Genomic DNA, 12,430 nt, shown 5'->3' on the forward strand with positions numbered 1-12,430 from the left:
GATGCCCAATCCTTCCACAACTACTGATTGGCACCTCCAGGCCACCCCCCTCAGTTTTCATAATGAGTGTGACACTCTGGGGCGTGGAATATCCCTTTGAACTGTTCAGGACAGCTGTTCTGCCTTTCCTCCCTCCCAGTTTCCTGTGCACCTCCTCACTGGCAGAGCAGGGGAAACTGAAGAGTTCCTGACATAAACACTGCTAAGCCACTATTATAACAGTGTATTATCAATATTTTTCTCATAGTTAATTCAAAACACAGCACAGGAAGTGCCAGCTGTGCCTGATAGCTGCACCAGCTACAAGGAAGAAAATTAATCCTATCCCAGCCTAAACCAGGGCAGTATCCACCCCTTCTTCCATACCATTCATGTCATGCCTAGGTCCCACATTTTGCAATGCATCCCAGTTAGCCACCATCTTGGTCCTTTGTTATACACACACACACATATATAGGTATCATTCCCTGAGGCTATGCACTATTCCTGTGAGTGTGCATGGAGTTTATTTATTCCATGACTTTGGGCTCCACCTGTTACAATAATTGTTCAGGGCAGAAAAATTGCTGTGGTTTGGGGTTGCTTCATCATGAAGCCAGTTCTGGTCCCATCACTGCTGGGCTTGTCCCATCAATTTTTCAATTTCATTTTTTAATCTAGGTGATTTTTGCTATAGTATCCTTGACTTTGCCTATAGTCATCATAGAAGTGATTACATACAGTGTTATACAGCAATTATCACCATACAATTTATTTCATTAGCTAGCCTCACCTAAAATCCAATCCCCTTGAGGTACTCATCCGTCTTCCCCATCTCCACCTAAGCTAACAAACAGCTACTTGGAAAATACATGCAGAATGAAAACAGATACTGACATTTGGAACCACTGTGCCACAAAGCGACTGCACGCCTTAGGCAGAGTCTGCTGCAGGTCATTTGAAATGATAAACCAAAAGGTCACACAGGATATAATAACTGATCTTTACCACTGCCTTTCTGAAGGATGTATCACCTGAGGACACACAAAATTGTTCAAGAGCGTTAGTGGAGTCACAGCCATACAGACTCAATGAAAAAGCGATGTCGGAATACAAAAGAATAAAGACATCATAGGAGTTTTTATGAAACCTTGGAAATAAAAGTTTGGTTTTGCTCTGTAGGGGGTAGATGGGCATGGCTTAATATTTTGTCTTTTTAGTCTTTTTACCCTTAAAGTACGCTAGGCTTTTCACGGTGAACCCCAACGTATTCCTTCATTCTAGGAGGAGAATAGGAGGAAAAAAAGCGAGTATTTATGGACCAATAAATAAATAAAAAAAAACAAAAACCCCCTATCTCACTGCCATAAAAGGCCAAGGACTATTTTTTTTTTTTTTTTTGGTCCTCCCATTCACAAACAAGGATGGAAAAAAAGAAATCTCTTAGAGAGACAGACTCCAAATTAAGTATTTTGTGATTAAAATCTTCCCTCACAACAGTAGGAAAGCTGTGCTGGTCTGCTTGGCTTGAAGAAAAGCATCTGATTGAACTGAGGACTCCCAGTGCCACATGAGTGTCCTAACACCAGGCCACAAAAAGCTCCAAAGTGCCCTCATTTATTTTCATCAAAAATTTCTCTGCTGATACCTCAGAAACATCTCCAACAGTATCTGAAGGAAAGTATCTATTTTTCCAAAAAGTTTACATTTCAAGCACTCTTAACCGCACTAACCCTGCATGAGATCAGGTCTTGGGTTCTTGCATCTAAAATGCCTGAGCTGAATTCAGAGCAAAGGAGGGAAATAATGCAGAGCATTCAAGTGTCCCACAAATTCAAGTCACACTGACTCAGAAAACCTGGGCATTTAGTAGTAGACTTTGAGACTTAAATATCAGTAGTATTTAAGTCTCAAAGTACCACTGATACTTTTGAAATTATACTCCTGCTTTTTTACCCTTACTCTTGCCAGTTACACCGAACAGCATAGAATCATGCAGCACATCTTCAAGCTGTGTTAAGCAGCATCACATGAAGCTGTCAAATTTACTCCAAAGACCAAAAAAGCTATGTCAAAAGAATGTGAAAATTTAACTGGCTGATTGATAAGGCTTCTATTTGCATCATTATTTTGGGTTCTGACATACATGTAATAAATGCCTTGGTGAAATGGTTAAACCAGAAAAAATTGTCAACAATTCCGTGAGTACATTATTTTTGGAAACAAGGCTAAAAACTCCTAATCTCCGTAGTCATTTTGAGACTGCCATTTCTCATCAGCCAAAAGGTGCCATGTAAATTGTGCCTTATAGATATCCTTACATCATCATAATTTTTTCTGCAAGCAGAGACAGATAAAAAGATTACTTTTGAGATATGTTCTTCTGCTCACAGTAAATCATTCCCACTGAAGTCTCAGATACAGAAATAGCCTCTCTCCTGTCCTGTCTGTTAACCCTTTGAACTCGTTCAAAATGTCTTTACATCAAAAAATCCTTGAGATGGCTGTCTTGCTGAAATCACATGGTTAGAGCTAGACAATTGGAGAGGAGGAAGAGTGTATAATGTGTTTACACGAAACAGTCCCAGGTGACAAACACAGTAGTGAACCCATGTTAAAAAAAAATAGTTTATGTTTTCTAATTGAAAAACATTTAAAAACCCCAACCTGTAAAACTTAAATAAACTTCAAACCCTCTGATGATTCATTTTGCTTCAGTGAACTTGAAAATCTGAGTTGCTGGGTATCTTTGTAGTTTAAAAATAAAGTACTTACATCCTGGCTCAAGTGAAATAGTTCATCAACCAAAGATTGAACAAAACAAAAATAAGAAAAAAATGCCCCTATTCACTCTGGTTTTATGTTAGTCACATACCTGAACTATTCAGCAACTAGCAGAAAGAACATCAGGCAGCCACCCTGCCTGGGGAACAGCAATGGTCAGGAGGGATAATGTGCTGGACTGGAACCCAGTGGCTGCCAATTAGAAAAAACACAGCACACATTATCAGAAAAGTACAGTCAAAGAGGTCCATCTGGGCACTTTATAATCCCTTCACATACACATCAATATTTAAAACACTGTCTTCTTTCATGCGAATCAGCAGGAAAATCTGTTTTAGTCAGGCTACAGACAGTCTGAGAAAGCAGCAATTAAAATCTGTTATATCCACATCCTATCACTTTCACTTCAGGGATTTCTCTTCCTCCCACTCTCCACAAAAATAACAGCCATGCAAGGTTTTGCCTTTATGATTGAACACTGCAGGGAGCAAAGGGCAGACTGTTAGTTGTCAGTATTATCACAGAATCACAGAATGGCTGGGTTGGAAAGAACCCCTGGAGGTCATCTGGTCCAAGGCCTCTTTAAAGCAGGATCAGCTAGAGCAGGTTGCACAGGATCATACCCAGGCAGATTTTTAGTGTCTCCAGAGAAGGACACTTCAGAACCTCTCTGGGCAGCCTGTTCAGTCACTCCCAATGTAAATAAGGTTTTCCTTATATTCGGATAGAATTTCCCATGATTCAGATTGTGCCCATTGCCCTTTATCAAGCTGCTGGTCTCCGCTGACAAGTGTCTGTCCCCATCCTCCTGATGATCACTCTTAAGATAGTAAGATACCTGCAGTTAGATCAGGGTTATAGGTATGAATTGAGGATATAGTTAAACAATTTCATGTTAGGACAATTTCAAGTTTGCATATACTTGGCACACAGCACAGATCTCAAAAGTTATGGGGATGAATAAGAACCTACTCTTTTAGGTTCAAGCTAAATCCTCTCTCACTGTCACCTTGGCCCCATGAGGCTGCCAAAGAAATTAAGGACACATCGTATTGATAGTTCATTCAACAATGTGTGTAGAGGCTCTAATGACACAACTCAGAGGATGAAGAGCAAGAGGAGGCCCAGGGCAGCGAGCCCATGGCGGTGCAAACCACCACGAAGCACATGGAGAAGACCGCTGACAGCCACACAGCTAACCTTGAATTTACAGTGGAAGCCAAAGGACAACTGGTTTAAATCATGTCTGTATGTGGGTACAGCATCCAGGCTAAGATCCCACTGCCTCAGCCCGGAGAGCTGTTGACACAGTGCTGTGCCTAAAGTGATATATAAGTGCATTCCTGAGAGAACACCGTTACTTTGGCAAGGAGCTGCTCTAGCATAAAGTGGAAATGAGCTTGTGCCTTAACAGGCAGTCAAGAGATGAACACCTGCACATATAAAATACTACCTTGCCTAATGTCCCAGAACTCTGCAGGGCTGGCTGATAACCCCTCAGGAATATTCTGTTTAAAAAAAAAAAAAAAACAACAAAACAAAACAAAACAAAACAAAACAAAAACCCAAAAAAACCCCCCCAAAAAAAAAAAAAAAAACCCAAAAAAACCCACAACCAAACAACCACCACCACCTGCTGAGCTGGTGTAATGTCTCAAATTTGACAAACTTTTAGAAAATCAATAATGAATTCCTGAAGATTTTTAGTTAACATTTGCAAGCTTCTTCTAGGCATACTTTCCTACTAACACAATAAGCATGGTTCTGAAGGAAAAAAAAATATAGGCTATTGATCCAAGTGCTTAGAGACATAACTGATTAGTAACAGGAGACAGTAAGAAATATTACTCTTTGGTCCGGAGCAGAGTAATTAAGGACATTAATCAAGTACAGGTTTTCTTGTGCAGATTCTTGCCTTTGCTATGAATAGTAGCCTGGGATTCAAAAGGGTAATGAATACCATAGCTAGCATAGGAATAACTACGTAGTATGTGTAAAAATACAGCCATCAATTATCAAATACTGGTAGGGTCAGTCATTTAATTTTCTTAAAGAAAACCTATTTATCTTTTGAAGGTAAATTGACAGCATTGGAAATGACAATTGTAAAAAGCAAAGGATGTTGGTAGTTAACAGCATGTCTACAGATAAACACAAATAGCTAGAAAGTTTTTGACGCATTTCACATCTTAAAATAAACCAGTGTCATACAGAAATCAGAGACTAAAGGACACTTTCTATCCCAAAATATTGTCTCCTCAGAAAAAGAGGTGAACACTGGAAATCACGTGGTGCTTCTCAGAGGAAAAGAAAGAAAAAAGAAAAAAAAGAAAAAAAAAAAAAATCACAGGAGGTGGTAGGGAATAGAAGCAGCTCATAGACTCTGGAGGAAGATCCCCAGCAAAGGAAAAAGGATAAAGCTACTATTTTTTTGGCCTGGCTTTGTTCCTGTGTTCCCAAAACTTCACAGAAACTGCATCATGGAGAAGGGCTTTCTTAGCAGCTCTCCTCAAATGCCTGGAAATTATTCAAACCTTAATACATCCTGGTGCTTATCACTTCCCTACCTGCAAATACACACCTCTTGATAAATCTTTATTGCATAAGAGCTACCATCATTTTCAAACTAGCTTTGTAGACTTTAGAGTGCACACAGTATGTGAATCTAAGGATTAATCACAGGCTTCATACCCTTAAGTGTTGGGCTTTATCCAGGCTGTGTTGTCCACTTTGAGAGTATTCCCATCAGTACATTACTGCCATTTATTCCTAACACACTCTTACACTTTTGTTGTGCAAGCATAAAGGGGACAAAGACGGATGAGGATGATCTTTCAGAGCATTCTGCGTTAGAGTTCCTCCCCATACTGAAGAATGTGTGTGCATAAAGCACAGGGTACTAATGTCAAGGTTATCTGATTAGACAAGAAGTATTTCTTGTAACAAATAACCCAGACATCCCCTATTCTTTTATTTGAAACTTTTACTTCAAGTATTCATGCATTTTCTTATGCAGAAAATCCCCTACAGATTTACCCTGGAACATTAAATGAGATTTTTGTGTGAAAAGACACACCAGGGTTTTGGGACAAAAGAAATTAAAATGCCATCATCATTTGTCCATAATTTTGTTGTTCCTGCACAAGACACCAGATATTTCAGACACAATGATAAACTAAAATACATGCAGGCAGCTCCAGTTTCTCTGCATGTGATCTGTGAAAAGCTGACATCTGATCTCCATCATCCATTTCCCTGGACTTCCAAACCATGTCCTGCAGGCCAAGAGAGCAGGTGACAGGTGACCTGCTGGCAGCACCTGTTGGATTCCTCTTACATCTGGCCCTTGTGCAAATCTCTGCATAAGATCCAAGGTAGATGGACGATACACAGCCAGCTGTAGTCTCAACTCTGTTTAGGTTTTATCTTGCCCAGTCAAAGATAAATGCAGAAATATTTCTTTATCCATATGACTCCAGTATAGTCTAATTTTAATTGAAACAGAACAAAAAAGACCAAAAACAACAGAGGGAAACCCCTCCCCATTCCACAGTCTGAACATCCTTAGGGTTCTCTTCTCTGCCGATTATTCAGATGACAACTTAAATTTGCCACTCTCATCAGATAAAGAAAAGAGAAGAAACTTCTTTAGAAAATTACTCCACCTTAATGAAGATCTTTACTTCACAATATTATTTCCACTTGGCTAAGTTTTGGACTCCCTGTTAGCCTACTGATAAATAAGAAACATTTAATTTAGTCATGTGTCTAAAATATGCTGATATTATGTATTATAGCAGATCACTTTCTTGTACAAGATGAAGTTGGATTCTTCTGTGGAGTTCTTTTAGCTGGAACTATGCAGAAATGACTGTTACATCAAGAGTATAGAGCTCATGCATTTTATGTGTATCTGATTTAACACACAATGTATTCTGAAAAGCTGCAAAATGCATTCTCATAGGTCTGTCATTTACATATACTGTGAAAACAGACTAATTCTGCATATTTGTTTCCTCCCCTAAAGAAGAAAGCACATCTGAGTAGTAACATGAGCATTGAAAACATCACTACCAACAAGCATGCCTCAAGGCATTGATCCTGTAATACACGTATTCTTCAAAATAAGGAAATGAGTAATCCAGATAAATCACAGTGTAAGACTAACTCCCATTACATTATGAAATTTCTGTACAATGTGTTGGGGTGCCATTACTTTAGCATTTATTTTGAGAACTTGATAGTCAGCCGTTTCTCTGTTGGGAAAATACTCAGGAGGAAAGGATTAAAACTGAAATGTGGGTTTTTTTCTGGTTTATCAAGCTTCCTTTTGACCAAATTCAGGAACCTGAGAAGAATATAAGGGTCTCATGCCCTATCAGTTCCATAGCATTTAACACAGTATTTGGCATGCTTATCTCATTTATGTACTTTCTTATTCACTAGCAAGTTTTCACTAGCTCTCCTTAATACCATTTATTTTCAGAGGTCTGACTTTCCTTTAAGCCTGTATTGGAACAGTGGCTCTTTGGCACTGCACCGGTAAAATAATGCTCCTCTGTCTAACATACTACCATTCACCAGGGGTTCGGGGCTTCATTGTGCCAAAGTATTCTAAATGACTAATTTCACCCTGATTCTCCCCAGTGGCAGCTAATGCCTGTGTGTCAGGTACTGGCCAGCTGGCAGCATCCTTTTCTAGGACACGCTAATAGTACAGATGATCATAGAAACAGAATTAGTGGGGAAACGGAGCCCGTCTGAAACTGTAGGGCATGAACCTCTACTTACCCAAATGGCATACAGCAAACTCTACAGGAGAGAAAATTAGTATTCCAAGTCTACAGAGGCCACACACCCCAACTGGCTATTGCACCAATGAATTCTATCCATGGAAGTCCTGAATCCCTGGGAAAACGTGCAACATCTGTAATTTCCCAAGGCAAGCCTAATTCAGTTGGTGTTCTAAACGACATTAATAACATGGGAATATTAGAAGCAAGTACTTGAACTGTGTTGGAAATTCATAATCAAGCCAGACAACACTGATTTTCTTTAACAGCTTCTAGTTATATAACTTTTGAGATTGATGGCAATTCTGGCCAAAATTTGCTCTCAGCTTCAACTTACTACAACATACTCATTTGTGCATAACTGCTATGAGGCCATTTGCCTCCTGTTTAGGACAGAAGTGCTAGGGTTTATATCTTGCCCTAGTTATGTTCTTACATTTCCTTTTCATAAAAAAGAGCTGCTTTGTCTTGTCTGAACTACAGAGCAAAACAGCAAACAAAAGAAATTATTCAGTGAATACATGGATCACTAGCATCAGCAATACTATATATATATATTGCTTTCCAAAACAGTTTTGATGCCTAAAGCCTTTGCCATGGGACAGCAGAAACAATACACCGTAACTGTTGTTTTTGAAAGTCTCCAGATCTGATTATTGGCACTAAAATATCACCATATTTTACTAAACTGAATTAGTGAGCTATTCTTGCTGCAAGCAGCAAAGTGCTAATAGTTTCTTGTTACAACATTCACTGCACTAAATGCCTGGGCTTTCACAGACCTCCTATGCTGCTGGTAAATCCTGCCCACTGTCCACTGAAGCATATGACAATTCACAAAGAAAAAGTGCTGATTATGAATTTGCCTGAAAGAATACTTAGCAAAATGCCAAGGTTTTAATAAAACCTATGTGTGTGATTAAACTTTTCCATTCCTTTAAAATATCAGCATTGGAGGCCCTCTGGTAAGTAGCAATATCTCAGCCACAATGTAAAGAAAAATAGTTTTAAGTTACTGTGAAAACAAAAACCAAAGCCACAGTTTACTGAAATGTAAGAGGACACATTCTCTTGGCAAGCCTGCCTACTAGATCAAAACCCCACAGTTCTGGACTCTAGAATGGTAAGATTCCTGTGCTCAAAGAACCTTGTAACAAAATTGATTTGACTTAAAGGAATAGATGCAAATCAGGGTCCTCATACACAAGGAAAAATAGTGCCTAGACCTACATGTTTAGTGTATGTTTTCACTGTTCCAGCTGAGTAATCTTGTATTTTCAGAAAAACTTCCTTTCCCCTCAAGGCAGGTCTCACCAAAGCATGATTGTTTTAACTTGATCATTATAGATTAGTACACAGAGTTAAAATTGATTGTGCTGAACCATCCCCACAGCATAAAGCAGTCTCAGAGCTAACTAGAGATAGATGAGAACATACTTTTTTACTAACAATTATCTTTGAGGTGTGAGTTTTACCTCTTTACATCACATTGAAACCAAGATAATTCAAATTTTCAGAAAAGAATGTGAGACTGACTTCAGCCCCCAAGTAAAGGTCAAGGCAATTACATAAAATGAACTTTACAAAATCAATATTAATCCAACAAAAATAGTCTGTTAAATACTTCCAGCAAAATTAATTCACATCTCCTTTGGACAGCATAAGATATAAATAGGACAAGTATTACAAAAACTTTTATTCACTCCTGCACCAACATTTCTCTTTAGCATTTCAGCTCATTGCTACTCACATTCCACTTACTGATGAGCAACATCATTTGTAAGACATGAAGAAGCAATTCAGTTATATTGAATCCCACTCTCCTTTCCAAAATTTCGAGTAAAACAAACATGAACCAGAAATAATCGAAACCAGTTAAGATAAAATAAAAATTATATTAAAAAAAAATCCCACATACTTCACTGGCTGCATTACTATTTGCCTTTGTTAAAAACTGTCAGTAATCATTCACTTGTTCTTATTTGAAATGTTTATAGAAAATAAAACTATATTGTTTAATGGCTAACAACTAGTTTTGCTGCTTCTTTGTGTTTATTTTCGCTGGTAGTAGGACAGCTTTGCACCATTGTTCTTACCTCAAAAAAAATGTAGAAAAATGTCTCATTTATAGCTATATATGTCGGCATAAATCATTCCATCTCTGGAGAGAGATGAAGGAACAAATAGCATGAAAGGGAAACTTATGGGAGGAGAACATGGCATATTATGCAGGGTTTGTAGTTTCATCTGGCACAGCCAGCCAGGCATCCAGACAGAGCATGGAGGTGGTGAGGAATACAGTGCTTCAGAAGAAGCACTAACAGAAACATGATAAAATGTTTTCTACCTCCCTCTTATCACCTGAAAAAAAAAAAAAAAATTAAAAAAAGAAAAAGGGAAAGACAAAAGAAAAAAACAGCTTGGAAACCACGTCACTGAAGCAGTGAATACACAGTAATGCATTGTGTATAAAGGACTCATTTGGGGCTTCCTGCATGGAATTGACTTTACAATTCTTGCAGCTGCACAATGTGGGTCAGCCTGCCTCCTGTTCTTTTTCTCACAGATGTTGTGATGGATATGGCAAGCAAATATGATCCAGCTCACAAACCTTATGCCACTCTTAAGTCTGGTGCTGATGGACATCCAGTTCCCCCTCTTTCAGCCAAAATGCAGATTCCCCTGCCATGCCACAGTCACTGCAGAGATAAGTATTTCCTGGCAAGCAGTCAGGTCACCTGTAAATGCCTTTGAGTCAGAGCAGCTCAGGCAGATAGGAATGCCAGGCAGAAATGATGGCATGGAGCTTCACGGGCTCTGTGCCAAGTATAAATAGGCCTTGACCAGCCTGGAAATGTTCAAATCGCTGGCAGTACAAACCTCCACACACCACCCTACATTAAAGGCAGAGGTACAGCAGCCTGATCTGTGCCCGGAAGCACTACAGCACAAAAGCAATTGATCTTCCTAAAGAGCTGCTTCCAGCCTGCAGCTGGACAGGGGACTTGATGGTGACACAAACACTGCAGTACCGGCACAGCAAAGGAAGCCTCTCTGCATGTTGCCTTCCGTGGCCTAATTTCTGTGCATAGCTCTGATGAAGGGGGTTCCAGGTGTTTCTTCCATCCCCACCTTCATTACCTCTTTGCCATCCTGAATACAGCACACAGATGCAGTATTCTTACATCTACAGCAAGGAGCCCCAGTGTCACAAGTACTCTCAGGTTCCAGGACCTCCTACAGAAGCTGGGGAGACAACCAAGTAGGTGCTAAGGGTACCACCACCAGCAAAACCTGTCAGGCTGGTGCTGGACAAACTCAGTGATGGAGCACACATTACACAGGACAATCCCAGCACTCGTACATGAAACATATCTGTCACCAGTGCAATAGTAACTACAGGTCAGCATGCACGCAGTCACCTCATGACAGATAAGGTTTTACAAACAAAGAGGACCAGACCTAGACCTTCCCTTCTATTTCACCTGACTCCCCACGGGCTTTGGAGGCAAACATAACCATAAACTCCCTCAGAAACTTGCATCTGGCAATTCATATAGAAATTAAGCAGGAAAATAAACCTATAGCAATCTGAAATATCAGGCAATATAAAGTATGTTGGCATCTAGGTAAGCCAATTGAAAAAAAATAAAAGGAGCTGATGACATAATACTTTGCATTGGACAAAACCTGATGGAGCAGATAATACAGATACATGTAGATTCTGCATAATTGCCCAGGAATCTAGAGCCAGAAGACATTTGGCACCTTCCTTTGACATTACCAATTAAAGGGCACTGCAGAGCCCAAGAGAATGTCCTCCTAACTTTGTGGCATAACATCCTACAGAAATTGCCCCAGAATTTACCAGCTAAAATTCAGGCCGTTCAATGTGCACGAGTGGTTTGCCACACAACCTGCTTAGCCATCCACTAGCCTTAATTTATACGACTGCCATAAGCATCTGCAATTTCATCAGTTAGGAGTAAAGACAGAAGCTTTCAATACATATGCTACAGGGCATATGCTGATCGTGGGCTGGTGTCAAGAAAGAACATACCCTCCTTGCACACTATTATACAATTACAGGTAAATGTATTATGGGGATTTGTATCTTCATTTGAAGCATCTGGTATAAATCAACATTGCGGGCAGGATACAAGATTAGAAGGGTCATTGGGTCTTTCCTGATACAGCAAATTATTTGCTCTGTATCAAGCAAAGCTGCTCTTTTTTTTTTCCTTCCCTAATTCCAGTAACTCCATTCAACAGCTCCAATTTCCCTTGAATTGCTTTCTTGCAGCCTCCTTACTGTGTCAATCACAAAGCAGAAGCTAATCATCCAAAAATGTCTTTTCCACTTCCCCAAATGTCTACTAGATAGGATTCAGGCACAGAGATTAAAAAGCTAAACTCAGCAACTTTCTCTGACTCTCCCTATTGCATTCCTGTCACCAAGGGGGCAATTCTTTTGCTTCAAATACAAAAAAACATTCATAATGGAGTTTATTTAGACCTTCTTGCTTTAAGTAAGCAAGTTTTTAATCTATCACATACATTCCTGTAATGTAGGTTTGATGTTAATGGGTTGTAAAGTGGGTAATAATTTTCTAACTGACCTCTTCAATCAGATTAGATCATATTATTGACCATGCTGTTTGTTTTATAACCACAATCATATTGTGGAAGAACATCTCTTGCAAGTAGCACATTTGTAAGTGCCCATTAAGGCAAAGGATGACAGGTCTGCATGTTTGGCACTTTTCTGATATTTCTTTTTACCTTGTTGGCAGTATTCCCATCAGGATCCTAAAGCTATGCATTTGTATGTTTCTAGGTTCCTGCCAGGGGGTTTTGCTTTGTTTTGAAAGAGG

At 39.4% G+C, this 12,430-nt stretch overlaps 1 long non-coding RNA gene across 5 annotated transcripts in view; it reads right to left on the reverse strand.

The window, feature by feature from the left end:
* LOC120756230 (uncharacterized) overlaps positions 1–12,430 on the reverse strand; it is a 179,078-nt gene that overhangs the window by 70,601 nt on the left and 96,047 nt on the right. For 4 of the 5 annotated variants that reach the window (XR_009208106.1, XR_009208104.1, XR_009208105.1 and 1 more), the window contains exon 4: positions 2,855–2,955. The exons of the other annotated variant lie outside the window; for it this stretch is intronic. This is a non-coding gene — a long non-coding RNA (uncharacterized LOC120756230). The remainder of the gene's footprint in view (positions 1–2,854; positions 2,956–12,430) is intronic. 5 annotated transcript variants of the gene reach the window in all.

The sequence above is a fragment of the Hirundo rustica genome, chromosome 8 (assembly GCF_015227805.2).
Source record: "Hirundo rustica isolate bHirRus1 chromosome 8, bHirRus1.pri.v3, whole genome shotgun sequence".
NCBI classification, from domain to species: Eukaryota; Metazoa; Chordata; class Aves; order Passeriformes; family Hirundinidae; genus Hirundo; species Hirundo rustica.